Raw genomic sequence first — 21,305 nt, 5'->3', positions numbered from 1 at the left:
GCTTTAAAACTCACCACCACACACCCTTCCTCCGCATCTACTCGGCCTCCTGATGCCTTCTAGGCTGTGCAGCTATAATTACCTTTTAAAATGCAAATTTGATCTTGGCACCACTTTCTTTTAAAACCCCTGCTGGCTTCCTTTACTCTTGGGATCAAGACTACTGTCCTTAACCTGCCCCACCAGGCCCCGGGCTTCTGGTTCCCACCCACCTCTCTGGGCCCATCCTTGGTCTAGGGAATCAAACCTCTTTCTGCATCAGGTGTCTGGGACACCCTACCATTCCCTTCATCTGGTTCTCTCCTACCTTCAGTTTCTGAGACCCCTCCCCTGAGGCCCCCAGCTGTGTCCTCTCTCCTGGCACTGCTCTTCCTTCGGAGCACTTGTCGCAGTTGAGTTATGTAGGTGAAAGTGTGTGTGGTGGTGTGTTTAATGTCTCCCTGGATGGTGAGTCCGCGAGGGCAGGGCCCGTGGCTCCCCCCGCTGCCGTATTCACAGCCTGACACAGCCCAGCACGTGGCTCACAGTAGAAGCCTAACGTGGTGGGACACGCCGAGTGGCGTCTTTCCTGTTTTCTAAGAATGGGTGAGAAGAGCCCACAGCTAAAAACAAGGTGTTTAAAATCCCCACTTTTTTTTTTTTGGTCAGAGAACTACAGCTCTGTGGCCAGCGTTTTCCTGCAGAGCTTTTTCAAAAGGTGTCATTTCAGCAGAGCCAGCTCTCCAATTGCCCCCCTCCATCACCCACATGAGAGCGCTGCAGGAGACAGAGATGCCACCTCTGGAGGGACCTCCGTCAGAGAGAGGGGCCGTTCAACTTGGAGATCATCTTTTCTCTGAAGATTGGTGAGCTGCCAACCCGTAAGGAGCTCCCCATGCCAGGCCCTGTGACGCTGAGAGCAGGAATAGGGGCAAGGGAGGGAGGAAGAGCTGCCGTATTTAGTGGGACACGGATGTGAGGTTTCTCGATGCCATGGTCTCAAGCAAGCCCATAGGAGGTGCGTTGGGACGTGAGCTTTCTGACTAGCGCCCCACAGGAGAGCACCCCCACCCCAACCTAGGAGTGGACCCAACCTCTCAACCAAGAATTAACAGATGCCCTCTCAGGGGCTAGTGGGGAGATGGACGCCATCCTGAAGGATGGGCCTCTGGCCAGTGGGCTGGTCCACGTAGCAAGCCTTCTGGAACATCACGATGGGGTGAGCCATCGTGCTCATGCAGAGCTTTTTTGGAGAATGTCGTTTCAGCAGAACCAGCTCCCAGATTCACTGTGGATGGTCATGAAAGGAAACAACAGGAGAGCCAGCAGGGGAGGAGGGAGTGGTGGAGAGACCACCGCGCTCCGCCCCGGCCCCTGGAGGCACGGGCTCACCTCAGCTGGAGAAGGGGCAGGGCCCTGTGTTGAAAGTGGGGTTAAAGTCTTCATCAAAACGGGACGTTCAGCCACAGAAGCTGGGGAGAGGTCCATCTGAGATGTTCTTACTACTCGAGGAAAGGAGAGGTTAGAGCAGAAAAATAGGGTACTGGAAATAAAATCTCATGTCGTATTCTTCACTGAGTTGAAATTCAAAATAGTTAGGATTACTTGTGAAAAGGATAAGAGGACTATAAAATATCCCTTCTGATAGAAGGTTCATGCCCCTGTGTCTTTCCCTAGTAAGCCCCTCACCTGCTGCTTCTAACCCGTGCAGGAATGGGAATACCAACTGAGTCTCGACACTTCCAGTGGCCTGTTGACTTCCCCTACTGTCCCCTCTGCTTCTCCAGGAAGCAGAAGGCAATTGAGTGAAACAGCGAAATCCAATAAGGAAGTTCCCGCATTACTATCTCCTGGCACATTTATCTGAAGGAAACTTGCATGAGGGTAGGTAAGGGTTTATCAAGGACACCTCAAGGTTATACCCAGTGGAGGGAGGCCATGAGACAGCGTCTTTGACCATTCTGCTTTCTGACCAGTAGATTCACTAGAGCGTACCAATGTGGAGCCAGCTGACTTAAAAAACTCAAAAACTTTTAGATGCCCTTGGCTTGAATAACATCAGTCCTATTTAGAAATCAAGTTGTACAGGACTGACAGGAACCGGAACCGACTTCCTAGTTGTAAATCCCATCAGTATGCTATCAAGGAAGGGAACCCTGGAAATCATTGGCTCCAACGTTTTTCAAACTGTAGGTTTGAAATCGATTAAATGTGTCCTGACCAGCATTTGAAAAAACAGGATGCAAACTATCGGAGTGTAGCATGTGGCAAGGACAATATTGCCTTGGGAAACCGGGCAGCTGCCTGTGTGAGTGTGCGTGTGCGTACTGAGACACAAGTGTGTTTTTCACTCTGGGTTTCAGTTAAGTTCACATTTCACGATGTAGATCTTAGATTCTAGATTCTAGTTCATAAGTCGTTGATCTAGAAGTTAGATACTAGATTCTAGATCATTTCATTATGTGTTGTAAACTTTGGAGCTAAAACCCAGAACAATGAAGACACTTGTCTAAGGCCGGTAGGAACAGTGGAACTAGGTCCTGCGTCTCAGCCTCCTGGTTAATGTTCTCCTGTTCTCTGGGCCTGGAGGGAACAGCCAAAGTAATAGCTAATATTTAGTGAGTGATGACTATGTGCTGACTGCCGTGCTCAATATATCATCTTATTTCTTGGGGAACCGGGTAAGTTGGCTTTGTGTCTTTTTTCAAGTAAATATTCATGGCTAAAGAGTGACTTCGGTCAGTGCTGCAGTCCATTGTAAGATTAAGTATGGAAGTTGTGAGTAAACATTTAGAATTTTTATAGCAATTTGACAAAATACTTTTATGTCTGTTGAATCCAGTAATAAAAACATTGGCTTGCATTTTATGTCTTTAAAGAAATTTCTAGCAATTAATATTTATTGTCTTTTATAAAAGCATCAGTCCCTGATGTATTGCAAATAAGAACAGACTGGTCCCTCAGCACAGATAGTTTGAGAAGCACTGACTGAGATCCAGCAAAGCCAACACCCATGTCCCTGATGCCTCTTTCCTCCTTTTGAAGTGCCAGGTGGTCATAGCTATGCCCAGAAGGCACAGGTCGTTGGACACAAACCCTCTAATAGAGAGAAGGGGTCACTGTGCTATCTAGAGGGAGTGGGGACTTCCAAGTCTACAAATAGCTCCACTCATCTTGGGGACGGCTGGTGGGAAAGGCAGTAACACCAGTAAATGCCCCAGAGCTTTCATTTACTACAGAACTTGCAGACGTGGGATGTGAGTTCTGCTTTTTCCCCTCTGGGAAAGCAGAAAGAGCTCCTTCCTTGTAAAGCTGTCCCCACGAGAAGAAGTTCCACACAGAGCAAATTAAATTCTCATTTCCCAAGACTCTCAGAGTGGCAAGCGGCAGAGGGCCGGTGCTGCCGAGGTCCCCGGGGAGCAGGGCTGCTTCCAGGGAGCCCGGTGCCTCTCCTCGACGCACAGGCCCTGGGCAGGGAGGCACACCTCGTAAATCCCGTTGGACTGCTTTTTGGCTAAGCCCTCAGATTCATACAAAGAACTGTTATGAGTGAATCAGTGTCTTTATTTGCGTCTTCTGGAGCTCTGAAGACTGCAGCCAAGGCGTTAGCAAGGCTAGGCATGGACTGAGCACTTAATCAGTTGAACGCTTCCTCATGTTTTCCTGGTTTGTTCTCATAACAAGTGACCTTAGTCCAACTCCTAGCAACACATCATTGTGGAATGTTCCCTCCTGAGGAATACCGCCTTGTTTTTTCATGCTGCGCACACTGAAAATCTCTGAGAGTTCGGATGAGTTTGTTTGGACAGTGATAATAGTAATGTAAGTAGACTGTACCTGCTGTGCTCTTGGGGCTTGACATGTGTTACTGCCAAGTGTCACACCCTCCCTGGTCAAATGGGGGGAAAATCAAGGCTTGGGAAAGTCAGGTCACTTACCTGGCGTTACTCAGTTCAAGCTCCAATGCCCGAGTTTCTAAATTTCCTACAGATTCTTCGCAGCATCCTTGCACAAGGGAGACAATGCCAGAACTCAAGCGTCATGACATTTTCATTGATTCTCTTCTACCTGAAAACACTACCCGGATCCACTTCCTTAGGGTTTTGGCTTTGAACACACGGTAGCTGTTCATTAACTTCGAGTGGGATGAGGCATTTAACGACAGGTCCTGCAAGCTCAGAAGGCCTCATGGGAGAATCAGCTGACGTTGGTTGAAGACGTTGTGCTGAGCCTGTCCATGCTCTGATTTTTACCCTTCTTCTCTTACTTTATCCTTCCAGAGAACCCCCTCCCCTGTCTGTCCCTGTCCTGCTTTTTGTCTCACAGCGCCCTTACCTCCTGTGTTCCCGCCAACACTTCAGGGCACTTGCTGTGTTTCTTGTGCCTCTCCCCATGGACGTAAGCTCCATAAGGACTGTGTGCCTTTTGGCTCAATGAGATAAGCCCCCAGCAAGTAGAACCAGGGCTGGTACATAATAGGTGTTCAAATATTTGTTGAATTAATGAACAGTCCTTGTAGGTAAATATCACTATCACTCTCATTTTACAGATAAGGAAACTGAGGTTTGTGGTCTTAAAGAATTGGAAGCAGTTATTTTTTGCTTCAAAGTCAGTTGTTGAATGTTAGTGGTAAAATAGCTTCCTTTCTCCACTATATTGTAGGAATGAAAAATTTAATGCAAAAAAGAGGTTGGTTGGGCGCTTCAGGTGCCCTCCTTAGAGTAGATAAGCGGGATGTATTTGTTGAAGACAGGTATTGGCTGTCTCATCTGCAGTAGTAACTATAGCTCGTGTGAAGGTAAATAAGGTACCTTTCTCTTCTCTCCTGTTGCCATGCCCCCAAGATTTATCACCCAGCGAAGGAGAAGGCTCACTTAGATGACTCCCTTCTGTTGAGGCAGCTGTGGGCTGCTCATGGGATAGAACTTCAGAGTTGTAAGGGACTTGGGAGTCTAGCTTAGCTACCGTCCATCCACCCCCTCCCCCAACGCTCCATGCCAGATTCTGGGACTCAGGTCCTCCTTCACTGGACAGCCTGTTCCCTTGATTGACAGCTGGGTTGTCATTGGATGGTTGCATCGTCAAAAAATTCTTTGTATTGAGCTGAAATTTATCCCCAGGTAATTTGTACCCATTGGTCTTTCTGCCCTCCGGGGAATGACAGAATAAATGAAATCATCCTCTCACATATCAGCCCTTCAAATATTGGTTCATTTGTACTCATTCTTAGGTTTCTCTTGTCCTAGTCCCTCAGACATTCCCCGTGTGGCATCTTTCCAGTCATTTTCCCATCCTGCTTGCTCCCTTTGACATGCTCTCCATCTGGCTCACGTCCGACTTAATGTGCTGCCCAGTCCTCCAGGTGTGATGTTGGGGTTGCAGCCATTGTTTTTTGGCAATCACACCACCCACTTGGCTCATCCACATCCCCAGAGTCCTTTAGTATGGACCATTGTAGAACTCTGGTGGGAAGAAAGTACTGTGCAGATGGGACTAAGGATTACTGACCATTATGAAAAGTAATAGCGATGTCCATGGGTACTCTGTCCTCCTCTGCTCTGTGACTCCTTCTGCCACCCCCAAGACAGGATAAGAACAACCATTTATTGCATTCAGACTCTGTCCAAGACACTGTGCTAGACTCATACTTCCTATCAACTTTCTAAGTCACATTTGTAGACATTGCTAAACTCTACTTTCCACTTGAGCTGGAATCAGGAAAGATTAACTAATGTGCTGAAGATCACGTAGCTGTAATTGTGGAGCGTGGGTATGAATCTGTCTGACTCTAAATCTCAAGCTTGATAAGGTACATTTCCAGGAGCTACAAAGAAGGTAAGCTTAGCTGTCCAAGGCTCCTGTTCTCGTTCTCTCTGAAAAACATGCCCAGGAAGATATTTTAGAGGAGTTATGATGTCTTCTTCCTATTCTTCTAAGAAGGAAAAGAGGAAGGATCCGAATTATTCTGTTTCTACTCTGTGCCAGCTGTTCCATATCTGTTTATCTCACTTAGTCCTCAGGACAATTCCATGAGGAGGGCCCTGTTGTCATTTCCATTTTAAGGTGAGGAAACCGTGGCTCAGAAAGGATAAAGCTTGATTACTCACACAGCAACCTGGGTCCAGGGACAACATGCTTTCCACCACGCTATGCCGTTTCTCAGGAAAGGTTTTCAGCTCAGCTCTAATGGCCTCTCTCCCAGAGGGTGTCTGGCTGGACTGTCACCCCCGTGATAGTCTCCCCTCTCCTGTCCAGCATTGTCCAAACTTAGTCACTTGCCAAATTACAAAGTGGAAAAGGAGGAAAAAAAACCTACAAAATTAGATGATCATTCATTATTAAAGGCCTCCTGTATTCATAGTTTTGAGCCAAAATCGGCCACAGAAGTGAGTTTAGGAAGGCGGCAGAAGTTAGAGCTGGGCTCCGATGGGGCTGCTCGTGCTCCCTTCCTCCCTGGTTGTAGGACCCCATGTGTGAAATCATGGTGAGTTCAGCACCTGATCATTTAGTGACGCTCACTTGAGGGCTGTGGACCCGCCAGCCTGCAGACTGAATTAACTTACTTGCCACATCATGGCTACAGAAATTATTTATTTAGGGACCACTGGTAGGAATCTTGCCGGATTACTGTCTTGCCAGATCACTGACTAATCTTTGTGTTTGCCTAGAACGTAAGTGTTCACAAAATACTTTTTACTTACACTATTCCATTTGTTCCTCCCAATGACCTGGGAGTGTAGGCTGGGCAAGGGTTCATTGCCTTGTTTTACAAATGGGGAATGAGGAACTCAGAGAGCTGAAGAGACTTGCTCTGAGCCTCACAGTCTTTACGGAGCAGACCCTGGACACCGTCCGTTCAAGCCGTCAGTGCTGCTCTTGCACTGCTACTCCTCTCTTGCACTGTCTGCCGAATTCTTGTACATCTCTGCCCTTGCCATTGGCCTATTGGCTGTGAACAGCTGCCAGCTGAGAAAGAACTGAGCTAGACCAAGCTGGAACTGCTCTTGTTTTCAAGCTCTACTTCCCAAGCCATCTGGTTGCTCTGACTTTCCACAAAACAGATGCGATGGCTTGCAGGTTGTCATCAATCTTCGCAGTCACTGGAAAGCCCAGTTGACTCTGCAGCGCCAAGCTGCTGTTAACGTTCTTTTTCCCCAGACGAATACCTGTGTATTAATCCTCATGTCACACTAACCATTTTAAAAACTTACAACTACACTTAATTTCTCCAGGGTGGACAGTAAGCTGAGAAACTGCCCTGGAAGCGGCGGCTTTCCTGTGGGTTGGCTCAGTAAAGAACAGTGGACTTAGAGCTTGCTGTGCCCTTGGCCAGTGAGCAGGAGCAGCCATCTCCACGCCACCCAGCTCAGAATCAAAGCTGCTGACCCCGCCCCCGTCCCTGTCTCTAACCTCTGGCAACCATTAGTCTGTCCTCCTTTCCCAAAATTTTGACGTTTCAAAAATATTATATAAATAGGATCATACAGTATGTGGCCTTTTGGAATTGACTTTTTTCCATTCAGCTTAATTCCCTGAAGATTCATCCCAGTAGTGCTATAGGTTTTTGTTTTTGTTTATTATCTAAAGTCCATACATTAAAATTTAAAAATTTTTATTTAGTTTTAATTAATTTTTTTCATTAATTAAAGTCTATAGCCATGGTTACAGAGGCTAGCTGTGCCACTTCCTAGCCAAGAGATCATGTGGATTGCTTGATCTGAGACTACATATCCTGAGCTTTATAATGAGCATAATAATTATACCTTGATGTTAGTTTGACTTTTTCAAGTTCCAAGAAGGAGAAGCATCCACATTCCCTTCATCAATCGAGGCTTATTGCAAAACAATGTCTTCTTTAGCCACAAAGTAACTCCAAGTCCTGGTATGTCAAGGAGGGCCATAAACAGCAGCCTTGTGCCTTATTTGGAGGGAAAGACATTAGAACCAATGATCCACCTTTTTTGTGACCCCCCGTCATTCATATTATCCAGGAGAAACGATCTGATTGGGTTGGTTGGCTATTTCCAGTAGAGAGAAACTGTAAGGGGCCACACCAAACCCCTTGAAGGGGTTGTCGTCTTGCAGATGCACTAGGAGAATCTATAGATGCTTCTGTCTGGCCATCTGTCGGAACCAGTCAAAGATGGAGGCTACCCTGGAGGTGATGCTCATGTCGATGGAGATATTCAGGCTGAGGCTGATGGCCACGTACAGACATGGGACTAAAAGCAGAGAGCACAACCGACCCCTGCTTGAGTCCTCTGTAGACCTGGGGCAGAATTTGTTTTATTCTGCACGGTGAAAAATGAAAAGTACCCCTTCAGTCAGTGTTCTCAGAAGGGAGCTCTGCATTTGAAAGGCCCTAGGGCTTGACAGACCCCTATGAAGGACAGCTGTTTCACAAGGTAGTTGTGAGGAGCGCAGTTGAATGCTCAAGGGCACCTTTGGCCACCAGGAAAGGCTGTCCCGACGCTAGTGATTTCCCAGTCACCTGGCTTAACATGAATTCAAGTCTCATCTAAGTACCTTTTTGGTTATGTGCCACTGGAAAGTCTGTGTGTGAATGTGTGTTATTTTTTTAAGTAAGAAACCTGGCTTCTCATAACTAGAAAGGTTAAACAGGAAAATGAAAAAATCTATATATATGCACATATTTGCTTGTGTTTCTGAAAGGAGACAGTAGAGTTCAGTACAGAGCTGGAAACAAGGCGCCTGGTTCCTGAGCGATGTCTGTGCACACGGACGTAGACTCAGATGACAGCTTCTGGGTTTCTTGTGATAAGGATGACGAAATGCCATCAGGTGAGGGACAAAGGTCAGTCACCAGGACATCCAGGGACCTGGACTGTGATACAGCCTCTGAAACAAACATTAACCTTTCAAAGCTTACAAGTTCTGTCCTTCCTCAGACTCCACATTTGAGAGGAATAAAGCTGCATCTTTGTATATTTAACAATTTCTGTCCTTTTCAACTTTCCAAACAAGACCTTCTTTTAGGTCAGGGTCAGACTGAAGGACATGCGAGGACCCCCAACCTGGGAGGAACCCCCGCCCCCAGCACTGTAATAGCTTGTTCCACTTGGCAGGGGTCCTCCTCCACTAGCTGAGGAGCTCCTGCTGGCTGCCACTGACCCCGTTCAGAAGCAAGGTCTTGGGGAGCACAGCCGGGGGCCCCAATGTTCCTGCACTTCCCAGTCCCTGAGCCTCCCAGCCGTGCCTGGCATCGCTGGGCAGTGACACTTTAGGGACGCCCAAGTCAGACTTGATGCTCCCTTTTCACGATGGGTTGTGCTGTCGTGACTTTGTGGGTCTGTGATAGGAACAGGAGCAGTGAGGTAGGACTTTGCATACCCTCCTCACCCCACACCCACGTCCCGAGTGCCCCTTCACCTCCTGTGCTCCTTTTCTCCCAGGAGTTGCCGTATTTTCTTGTCTTTCATGATTTTTCAGTGAGCTCCACTAGAATGTGAGCTCTTTCAGGGCAGGGACTATGTTTTTTTCTTGGTTCCTCTGCCCCTGGCAAATGCTGAGCATGCTATCGGTGCTCTATAAATGTTTGTTGACGGAACAAAGAACAACCAGGATGCATCACAGGTAGGTGAGCGGGGTGGAGAAGGTCCTGGAATCTAGGTCACATGAGGAGCTGTGCGCGCGTGTGTGTGTGCACGTGTGTGTGTGAGGGCCGGGTATGGAGGCTGTGCTGGGCAGAATAATGGGCCCCCAAAGATGTCCACGTCTTAATCCCCGGACCCCGTGAATGTGTTACATTACGTGGCAAAAGGGAATTATCGTTGCAGATGAGATTAAGGTTCCTCATCTGCTGGCCTTAAAATGGGTAGATTACTGGGGTTATCCAAGTGGTCCAGGTAATCACAGGGTTCTTATAAGAAGGAGACAGGAGAGTCCAAGTCAGAGGAGACATGACCACAGAAGCAGAGGTTGGAGTGACATGGCCACAAGCCAAGGGATGCAGGCAAACTCTAGAAGATGGAAAAGGCATAGGATGGATTGTCACCTAGAGCCTGGAGAAGAGAGGCCTCCTGCTGACACCTTCATTCTAGCCCCGTAAGGTCCATTTCAGACTCCAGACCTCCAGAACTGTAAGATAATAAATTTGTATGGTTTTAAGCCACTAAGTTTGTGGCCAGTTGTTACACCAGCAATCGGGAACTAAGGCTCAGCTTGGAGTGGGGGGACTTCAGGAACACTCAGAGAGCTTGAACCTGGAGAAGGAAATGGCCACATGGGAGTAGCTCAGTCAGCATCCAGAGGGGCCTTCCCAGCTGAATCGTCCTGATCAGGGGAGCTGACAGTAGGATGAGAGTCGGTTAATAGGTCAGTAGGTCCTGCTGTAGGCCCCCAATAGTGAGTGCCTCCAAAACCCCAGAGAAACCACAGCAGAGCACCGCGCAGGAGGCGGTCAGACCGGGTCTGAGTTCTGTGCCACCTGGAACTGCATGGTCTCAAGTAAGTGATGCAGTGCTCCAAGCCACACTTTCCTTATCTGCAAACTGGGCATAAAGCTTTCTTAATGAGGAGGGAGGGTGGTTGTAAGGATTAAATAAGATAACGCCCGTGATGTCCTCAACATAATGCCCATCACATAGTAAACAATAATTTTCTCTTCCTAAAAATACCCTTACAATCTTAGGAGCCTTTATAACCACAGTGTTCGAGGCCTCCGTCTCCTACACCCTGACGAGGTCACTTGTAGAGTCTGGTGAGTTCTGGGAACAAAAGTCAGAGAAGAGCAACCAGGATGGTGGAAAGACCCACATTTGGCTCATATAAAGAGAATGTCCAAATGAATGGGGATGTTTCACATGAAGCTATTTGAAATATCTTCGGGACTAGCTACATAATTCATGGGGTCCAATGCAAAATGAAAAAATGGGCCCCCTTGTTCAAAAAATTACTGAGAATTTCAAGATGATGACAACAGAGCATTAACCCCAGCACGGGCCCCTCTGAGCACACAGCCCTGTTGTTCAGTGCACACACGCAGGATGCCAGCCCTGAATATCGTGCTGTAGGAAGTGACACACTCACTCCAAGAGGCAGTGGCAACGACAGCAGTGAGATGAGCAAGTTCGAAGCATTGGAAGATGACGACGGTGGAGTCCCTGATCAGAATGAAGAAAAGAGCACATAGAAGGATGATGAGAAGGAAAAACAGCATAAGGCAGGAGTCAGGCCTGCAGCCAGAGCAAGGCTGTTGTCCCCGGGCCGCAGAGCATCCCCACAGTATGATACCCTTCCTGGTGCTCCAGGAGAATCCCGGCCGTCCCTCGAGCCCGCAGAGCTACGAGCAGAATGTCAAGCAGATTGGCCCCTTTGCCTCCATGGAGCATGTCTGCAGATTTTACAGGCATGTGGTACCTCTCTGGACCCTGACAGGCCACAGTGACTTCCGTCTCTTCAAAGAAGGAATTGAGCCCATGTGGGAGGATGATGCACATAAAAATGGTGGTGGTAGATGATTTGGCTGTGGAAGGGCGTGGCATCCTGTTGCTGGGAGAATCTCATTCCGGCCGTGTTGGGGGACAGTTCTGGGTCAGGGAGGAGATCTGAGGGCCTGTGGTCTCCGTGAGGTTTCAGGAGGACAATATTTCAATATGGAGTAGCCTGGCAATAGCCTATCCACCACAACCCAAATCTGGACATGTGTGTGTGTGTCTGAAATGGAGGGGGGGGTCTCAAGCCAGTCCTTCCATCTGCTCTCTGAAGGGACGTCCCTGAGCCACGTGCTCCCTTTTTGCACTCATTCCTTAGGGACAGATTCTGCTAGACACTCTCCAGCATCACTGACTTTCTAAAGCAGAAAAATGGAAAACATGCCTTTGTCGTAGAGAAACTTTGTGTTTTAATGGAGTCCTGTGGAGGGGACATCAGCCTTTCATTTTGCTCTGTGCTGTCCAGATGCCTCCTGGGCCTTGTGTGCAAAAGGCATGGGGACCAGGTGTATGAGCCAGAGCTGTCACCTGAAGAGTTCACAGTATTGTGCGTGTCTGCGCATCCAGGAAAAGCTTTTTGTTGGAGATCCCGGAATGGCTGTGAATGCCCTCTTCTAGCTCTGACATTCAATTATTGGCCCATTTTGTTTCTTTCTCTCCCCGCTTCCCCGAACCCACCCCTTGCTGAAAATGCGTTACTGATTTTGTGCGGCCTCCTGCCTCATGCCCGCCGGTCTTCCCTCCTGTGGCACTCTCCTTCCTTCTTAGGCACGGCGGCACCTAGAATTTTAACCCACTGGGCCACACTGGTTTCACCGAGGCGGCTTACAAGGGATTCCTGGGTCGATCAAACCGATGCCGATTCCGGTTTGATTAGGATTATAATGTGTGTTAGGTTAGCTAGATTCTAGGTTCCGAGTGTGGCATTTGGGGCTGAGAACAATGACTGAAATCGTTTTCCTGGAGGAGCAGGGCCTGTGTGTCCAGCCTGTCTCTGTGGGTTCTCGCGTGTCCCTCATTGAGGAGGGAAGTGGAAGGCTGGCTGTTGCCAGGCTCAGTGTTTAACGTGTGAATTCTGTGATCCTGAAAGTGGGACATCTGAAGGGAAGATGACCTCGATGGCTGGCTGCGCCTGTCTGCAGAGGTTGGAAGGAACTCCCTTCAGTCAGTCTTCATCCCCTGGTGTGTACGTTCACAAATGTGTGCCGATCCAGGATGCCCGGAGAGAAGCCTCCTGAAGGCTGATGCAGGCGTGCTTTGAAAACGACCCATCGCTCATCAGAGTACCCAGGAGTCACGTGAGGAGTGGTGAAGAGTCTTACAGCAGCCGAGCAGCACTGTCTTATCTGGCTCTTGTGAGCAAAGATTGCAGCACCTGAAATTCAGGCCTTTCTTTAAAATATATCCTGAAAGTCTAGAAGACCCTTAGCCCCCGGGCCTCCGAGAAATCACAGGAAAGTAACAGGCATTTCCTTGTTGTGTTTATATTACTCCCTTCCTGCTTTCCCTCTGTGAGCACCCTCTAAATAACCATTGTTTCCTGAAAGAGCAGAAGAGTGCAGGGAACAAAAAGGGACACTTCCATCACTTTTAAGTTAGAGTGGATAAGAAGATCCAGCAGTGATGGAAACGCCTGAACGTGAAGAAGGATTCTGGTGTCCAGATAACTGTGAAGGGCTCCAACAAGCGTAGAGCAACCTTGGCTCAAACAGGGAGAGAGGCCGCCCCCTGGGATGTGTTCCCACCCCTGGGAAGTCTTCACTTTTGCCCAAACCCAGATTTGCCGTGAAAATTCCAAAGAGAGCAGACTTCAGATTTGCCTTCCTATTGTGTGTGTGTGTGGAGGGGGGTGCGTGACGTGTATAATGTGTTCATGAGGGAAGGTCTTGTCAGGCCCAGTGGTTAGGTGTCTTGTCCATATTTTTGATTTTTTGTATCTCTTATGTTTTCTGGAGCTGCTCCTGTTTCCCCTCCCTCTTTGTCACTGAAGTGTGTGAAACTTCTCTCTTCCTGTCAAAGACACGCTGCGTCTGCGCTGACTCCCCCTGTCGGGCAGCACTTACCCCCAGGGTTCTCCCAGACGTTCTGCCTCACAGCTTTAAATGGAGACTGAAGAGTCATTATCCAAAGTACCTGCTTTTTCCAAACTTGACTGAGAGGTCCTTTCATTTATTTTGAGTCTGGCTGCTGGGATGCTGAGATATGACGCAGCTGTGGTTATGGCGTCACCTGTTCCAGAGACAAAGGGACAGAAGCTGTGCTGGGGAAGGGGAGCCGGGCTCACCTCACAGTCAGGGCTCCCGTCATGGCCCCTCGCTGGGTTTTCCATTTGGGGTTGGCCCTGCTGCCCTCCAGTGGTCTTCTCTTTTTCTCTTTCTCTTCATTTGTGTGTGTATGTGTGTTTTCCCTGCGACACTGGCAATAATTTTCCACTCAGAGAGAAGCTTGTGGTCCATGATGCTCCAAGAATGAATTTCCAAATATTTGCCAGTGGAGAAGGAGCAGAGGCTCAGACGACAGTGAAGGCTCTTTCAGAGAAGTTGCCCGCTGCGGCAATAAATGGAAGTATCGGGGGAAAGGAAGGATCTACTTGACCCCAACAGAGAGAACTAGAACGAAGGAGGAGAAACTGCAGATGTCACAAAAGGGAGATCCTTGTGATAAACCGAGGAGAGGAGCAACTTTGGCACTTCTGTCCCCAGAGGTGTCAGGCAGAGGGTGGCAGCCACCTGTAGTTACTTCCTACTGGAGGGAGGGCTTCTCCTCACGAAGGGTGTTCAGAATCTGCGAAATGGAAAACTATACTAAATGACTTCTAAAATTATTTCCGGTTCTGAGACTTGATAATCCTATCAGAATTTTAAGAAAAGGGATTTTGAGAGCCCTCAAACTTTTCTCAAAAATTTCGTGCAACTTTTGAACAATAAGGAACACACACACACCTCCTTCCTGCCATCACAGATTTCGATTTATTTTCCCTATTGTAATTATTCCACTGACATACAGTTTTCCTATTTCTGCATTTTCATGATTACATTATATTCCACTGGATAAACATAGTATAAGGTATTATTCCCTTCCCATGCTTAATTATTATAAAGAGCCGTGCTCTAGATATTTTTGCATACACAGCTTCTCTTCGCTCTCAAAATATTTTATTAGAATAATTAGAACTCATTTGGTTGCAAATTACACAGCTCACTGGAGCAGCCTAAGTAAAAGGGGTTTTGTTGCTAAGCATATAGGACAATCACAAAGTTACGGAGTGTGAGACACACGCAGGAACTGGATCGTTGCCCACACTCTCCATCCCCTCTCCCTGGTCTGCTGTTTTCTCTCGACTGCCTTTCTCTGCCTGCTCCTGGTTCCCTTATAACTTTGGCTCACGCCTGGCTTCGACTTGCCTTGGAGGCAGAGGCCCCAGGTCTGCATCACAAGAGCACAGAGCCAACCACTGTCTGACCAGAATCGGTACGTCTTATACGAGATTCTTGAGCAAGAGTCTGATTAGCCCAGCTCCCCTGGCCCTGCGAGCTGTTCTTTCCTCCTGGTGGGGGGCCGGGCTCTGGAGTCTGCATAGTTCGAATTGAACTCTTCCGCTTACCAGCCACGTGCGCTTGAGTTGGTTCCTGAGCTTCTCTGAGTCTCTATTTGCTCATCTGTGAAATGAGGATAACACTGGCACCTACTGCAGGAGATTATCGGGAGCATGAAATAAAATAACCCTTGTCAAGGCCTATAAGAAGAACACATGAGAAGTCCTCAATGTGTGTTAGCTCTTAATTTTTAAAGAAATTTTGTATTATGGGAAAATATGCATAGCATTAAATTTATGATTTTAACCATTTTTAAGTGTACAACTGAGTGACATTAAGTACATTCACATTATTGTGCAGCCGTCACCACTATCCATCCTCAAAACTTTTTCATCGTCCCAAACTATAGCTTTCGTTTTTAAATTATCATTATGGCCATTTCAGATATGGCTTCCTGGGTCCACCCTTTGGAAGCGTGTGATGGGGATTCTTCCCAAAGAAGGGACATCGTGGGTAGGCACTCCAGGAGCCTGCGGAAAGCATCACAATTTTCAGTTCTTTAAGCCTTACGGAGCGCTTTCTCACCTAATTTTATGCAATCCTCCTGGGGAAGGACTTCTTGATAGGAAGAGGTTATGATCCTTATTTTACAGGAAAGGAGCCTGAGGTCCAGGAAGTCTGACTGGCCCAACATCTCCCATCTTACTTGTAGAGTCAGGACTCAAGGCCAAGTCTTCTCACGCCAAGTTTGTGCCTTTTCCATGACATCTCGGTGATGTAACTACTCAGCCAAGCTTCATACCCATTTGTTTATAGTTCCTAATACGTACTCTGTTTCCGACTATGAGAAGGGAGAGAAGAATTCTCAAACTGGAATGTGTGGGCGGCGCTATCTGGTAAGTACCGGCCTGCAGGAAGTCTGACAGCTGGCTTAGTTGCCCAGTTTCCATCCCAACATATAAGAAGCAATAATAATTGAACTTCACTGTGTAATGTGGTGATTCTGTGAAAGCCAGAGGGTAGGGAGATTGGTTAATGGACCCCTTAACTTTTACCTTGAGAAAGTTCTGGAATATTTGCTGGAAACAAATGGTATTACTAAGCAGATTTTCAAAATGATATAGAGAAAAAGATACCATTAGAATCGAAATGGGTAAGTTTCTGATAGTGTTTTATGGTTTGTACAGAGAAGCATATTTTGTCTAATTGGCTTGATTCAATTTTTTTAGTGAAAAACACCTTTACCAAATGCCAAAAGTCTTCATTTTATACAAAAAAACCACAGGAAGAAAGCTTGTATGGACTCAAGCTGCCCCACAACACCTTCCTAACAACTAGATTAATGTTTGCTGTTAGGCAATCTTTCCATTAAAATAATGGCTACTTTTTTGGGTTAGACACTCTCCTTCCATTTGGCACTCTGAGTCATTTCCTTGTCGCTTGTTCTAAAAGAAAATCACTTAGGATAACGGAACACCTTAGTGTGGTGAGCTTTTATTCTGTCTGTTCTGATCGTTCCTTTCTTATAAAACTTAGGGATTCTCCTGTGCCCTGTCATAACAAGTCACATTTCTTCTCTTTGGCTTTCAACCTGATCCCACCCCATCTCTGCTGCCCTCATCTCACCCACACTATTTTCCCCAACTCTCCAGTACCAGTTGTCTTGATTTCCTTGTGATTCTCAAGTACATTATATTCAGCCAACCCCCATGTCTTTACCTAGGCTGTACTGGCCTTTCCCTGGATCCACGTGCGAGACCTTTCCCCTTTAGCCACCCTGAACATTTTCAACCTTCACTGCCAACAAAATCCAACTTATTCTCTAAGGCTCCCCTGACAGTTTCAACCCACGTAGAGTTCATCCCTCGTGAGTTTGGATTGCTTGTGAACGAGTACTCTCCTTTATTTGAGCACCTGCTAAGTGCCGGGCCCCTTATCTGTACTTCACATTACAACTACACAAGGTAATTATTGTCTTCCTCATTTTACAAAAGATTCAGGAAGGTTAGATAATTTGCCCAAGGTCACACATCCTAAACTGCTAAGCTGAGGACTGAACCGCGGGGGTGACTGATTCTGAAGTTCTTACTCTTTCCATCTATGCTGTCTGTTAACTATACAACCTAGAAGTGTTCTCCGAGTGTTTTGCATGCACCAGTCTTCTCTCCTTTGAGTTCTTAAAATCAGGGATGATGTAGTTCAGGAATTGCCTTCAGCTGCTGGCTGCAGACCTCCAGAGTGATGATGGCGTCAATAAGTTGGTTTTTCACTCACTAATAGGAGTCCAGGGAACAGCAGGCCAAGACTGATAAGGTGGACTGTAGCATCGTAGTCCTTGCCTCTTTTAGCTCTCCCCTCTGCCATCCCCAGGGAGTGGGCCTCACCCTTGTGTTTACAGGATGGTGTCTGGAAGTCCAGCCATCATATTCGTGTCCCACGCAAGATGGAGGAAAGGATGAAGGGGAAAGGGTAGGCCTCCCAGTCGAAGTTGACAGACCTTTCCCCGAAGCCTCACCTTACGACTTCTATTTATAGCTCACTGGCCACCACACCCGCAAAGAAGGCCGGGAAATATTTTATAGCTGAATACACTGATTCACCCAGCAATAAGAGTATTCTGTTTCTGAGGAAGGAATGGATGTTGAACAGGCAACTAGTGGTCTCTGCCACAGAGACTCCTGTCCCAGTCGTCTTGTATATTTTCATAGTGCCTAGAAGGTACTCGATAAACAGTGGTAGACAATCTAATGTGGAGAAGTGGAGAGTGGAAAAAGACGCTTTAGGAAACTGATAAATGAAGAAACTGAAGAGATGGTAACGACACGTGATTTCTAACTCATGAATATTTCATAAGAAAATAAATACCCATGGTCTTCTCCCAAACAATCCTGCTGCCACTCAGGCTTCACAGATGGAATGCTTATGAAACTAACATCAAGATTAAGAAAATGAAGCCAAGGGCCGGCCCCGTGGCTGTGCCCTTAAATTCGTGTGCCCCGCTTTGGCGGCCCAGGGTTTCGCTGGTTCGGATCCTGGGTTTGGTCATGGCACCACTTGCCAGGCCATGCTGAGGTGGCGTCCCACATAGCACAACCAGAGGCACTCACAACTAGAATACACAACTATGTGCTGGGGGGCTTTGGGGCGGGAGGGGGAGAAGGAGGAGGAGAGAAGGAGGAGGAGAAGGAGGAAAAGAAGATTGGCAACAGATGTTAGCTCAAGTGCCAATCTTTAAAAAAAAAAAAGAAAGAAAGAAAATGAAGCCAAGTCGTTTGAAATGATTTTGAGTAGATTCACTGCGTTTCTTTCAGCCTTTAGTCTTTGCATACATTTTGTCTCCATTTACGAAATTGGAATAATAAAATGTTCTGTTTTGCAAAAGGACTCACTGTAAACAACTACTTCTGAAAAATGACCAGTACTCAGGCAATGTCTGATGGGCACTTAGAGAAAAAGAGTAGATTACATTTCCAATAGAAATTAGTGCTATGCAGTTCTGGAACTCTCCTGAGTTTCTTATTTTGGTTTGCAAAATAATTCAAATACCTGAAAGAAAGACCTATGGTAATTACCTGAAGTGTTGCCCCAGCAGATTAACATCATTGAGAGAGGGTCTCTGTTTAAAATTAAAAGCACATTTTTGCAATTTTTATTTTTTCTTTTTTGAGGAAGATTAGCCATTACCTAACATCTGTGCCCATCTTCCTCTACTTTATATGTGGGACACCCGCCACAGCATGGCTTGACAAGCGGTGCATGATCCACACCCGGGATCCAAACCAGCAAACCCCAGGACGCCAAAGTGGAGCATGCAAACTTAACCACTATGCCACCAGACCAGCCCCTGTAATTTTTAATTTTGATGCAATTTCAAATCTAGAAGAAATTTGTGAGAATATTACAAGCAACTCCTGTGTCCCCCTTACCCAGCATCACTAATGGATTACAATTTGGTCCATTTTCTTTATCATTTTTTCTCTCTGTCTCTCCTTTGCTGTGATATGTGTGTATGATTTGTTTTCTGACACTGTTTATTTTTTTCTGAGGAAGATCAGCCCTGAGCTAACATCTGTTGCCAATATCCCTCTTTTCTTGCTGAGGAAGATTGGCCCTGAGCTAACATCTGTGCCCATCTTCCTCTATTTTGTATGTGGGTCACTCCCACAGCATGGCCACCAAGTGGTGTAGGTCCACACCTGGAAACTGAACCCAGGCCACTGAAGTGGAGTGCATCGAACTTAACCACTAGGCCACAGGACTGGCCCCTTTTCTGACACTTTTGAGAGTAAACTGGAGACATCCCACATTAGAAGACCCCCAAAAACTTCAGCATGTCCTTTGCTGAGAAAAGGATATTTTCTTATATAACTACCACAAAATGATCAACACAAGAACTTTAACATTGATACAATACTATTATCTAGCAGATGGTCCATGTGCAATTGTCCCAGTAATGTCCTTTTTAGCTATTTTATTTTCCCTGGCCAGAATCCAGTCTCAGATCATGCATTGCATTTAGTTGTCACGTCCCTTTAACCTTCTTGGATCAGGAAGAGTTCCTCAGCCTTTCTGTGATTTTCTCTAACTTCACATTTTTTAAGAATACAGGACAATTTTTTGGTAGAATATCCTTCAACTTGGGCTTGTCTGGCTTGCCTCATGATTACGTTCAGGTCACACGTTTTTGGCAGGAATTCCATAGACGTGGTGGTGTCTCCTTCTCGGTGCATCATATGAGGGAGCATGTGATACTGTTTTGTCTGAAGACCGGAGAGGCTGACTTGGACTTGGCGTCCGCCAGATTTCTCTGCTGCAAAGATCCTATTTTTCTTTTGTAACTAATAGATAATTTGTAGGGAAGTTTTTTGGGACTATGTAAATATTCTCTTCCTCATCCCACATTCGTCTACTAGTTTGAGCATCCACTGATGATTTTCAAATTCCATCGTTCCTTTTTTATTAGTTGGCTTGCTATTGTAAGAATAGATTTGTCTTCTAAGAGAAAGTTTCTGATGCCGTGTGGCTGCATGCTTCGGAGACTCTGTCTTATTTTCTAGGGCTGCAGTAACAAGATACCACACCCTGAGCGGCTTACACAACAGACATTTCTTCCTTCCAGTTCTGGAGGCTGAGAAGTCCAAGGTCAGGGTGCTGGCCAATTCGGTTTCCGGTGAGAGCTCTCTTCTTGCCTTGCAAATGGCCACCTTCTCCCCTCATGTGGTGTCCTCACATGGCAGAGAGAGTGCTGACGTCTCTTCCTCTTTTTATAAGGACGCCAATCCCATCATGGAGGCTCCACTCTCACAACCTCATCTAAACCTAATTACCTTCCAAAGTTCATCACACCGGGTGTAGGGCTTCGCATATGAATTTGAGGGAGGGGGACACAAATATTCAGTCCACAACAGACTTTGTAAAGGTAAAATATGCCCCCCATTGTAAGAAGATGGTATCTCCCTGGACTGGGTACCCGTGATAGTGAGCATCGAAGCCATGCATAGTAGGAGTAATTCCTTACTCTGTCCTCTATAATAGGATTCTTTACTTTTATTCTTATTTCCACTGTCAACTAGTGAGGGAATTTGGCCACTCTCCCCTCATCCAGCTTTGAAGTCTGTCCTCTGTTTGTTGCTGCCCGACAAATCTGGATTTAAATTCCACAGTTCCCGTTGTGTATGTGATGTTAGGCACCTTCTTTGGACTTCAGTCTCTTTGCTCACCAAATAGGGATGGTTACCCCTGTTTCACAGATGTCGCTGGGAGGAGCAAACGAGATGACGTATGTGATGGCACATAACATGGTGTCTGATCTAAGAAAGCAGTTTGTAAATATGTTTTCTGACTTTAACTTAAAAATTCCAATTTTGGTGAGACCGTTTTGCAAGTTTCTTGACTTGGAAGAGGTTAGATGCTTGACCTTCATCAAGACTTTACACGGTCTTCTGAAATAGGGATCTGCATCAGAAAGAGAAAGGTTTAGTGGTGTCCTCACATGGCTTCTACCAACTTTTAGATGATTTGTGTGGTTATATCAATTTTATTCCTTCCTTTTTTCCTTCCTTCCTTCTTTCCTTCCATTTAACATTAATGGCGCTCACTATGTGCCAGTCACTACTGTACACGAAGGATAGGGCAGCTCACAAAATTTCCTGGCCTGGTGTCAATTATATTCTAATCAAAGATGACAGAGGATACATATAGAAACAAACTCTTTTAATCATGCGAGGTAAGTGCTATGGAGAAAAATAGAGCCAGGAAGGGGCGTAGGATTGTGAAGGGGTTGCTATTTTAATTAGATAGTCAGAGAAGGGCTCACCGATGAGGTGACATGTGATCA

General features: G+C 46.5%; 1 long non-coding RNA gene across 7 annotated transcripts in view; it reads right to left on the bottom strand.

The window, feature by feature from the left end:
- Positions 1–4,654: 4,654 nt before the first annotated feature.
- LOC123277628 (uncharacterized) overlaps positions 4,655–21,305 on the bottom strand; it is a 38,290-nt gene continuing 21,639 nt past the window's right edge. For 3 of the 7 annotated variants that reach the window (XR_011494785.1, XR_011494787.1, XR_011494788.1), the window contains exon 4: positions 20,784–20,923. This is a non-coding gene — a long non-coding RNA (uncharacterized lncRNA). Of the gene's footprint in view, positions 20,924–21,305 lie in introns of all 7 variants that reach the window. The other 4 variants (XR_011494786.1, XR_011494784.1, XR_011494790.1 and 1 more) reach the window with 4 other exon arrangements.

This window comes from Equus asinus, chromosome 16, assembly GCF_041296235.1.
Source record: "Equus asinus isolate D_3611 breed Donkey chromosome 16, EquAss-T2T_v2, whole genome shotgun sequence".
NCBI classification, from domain to species: domain Eukaryota; kingdom Metazoa; phylum Chordata; class Mammalia; order Perissodactyla; family Equidae; genus Equus; species Equus asinus.
This window is presented reverse-complemented; position numbering and strand designations above follow the sequence as displayed.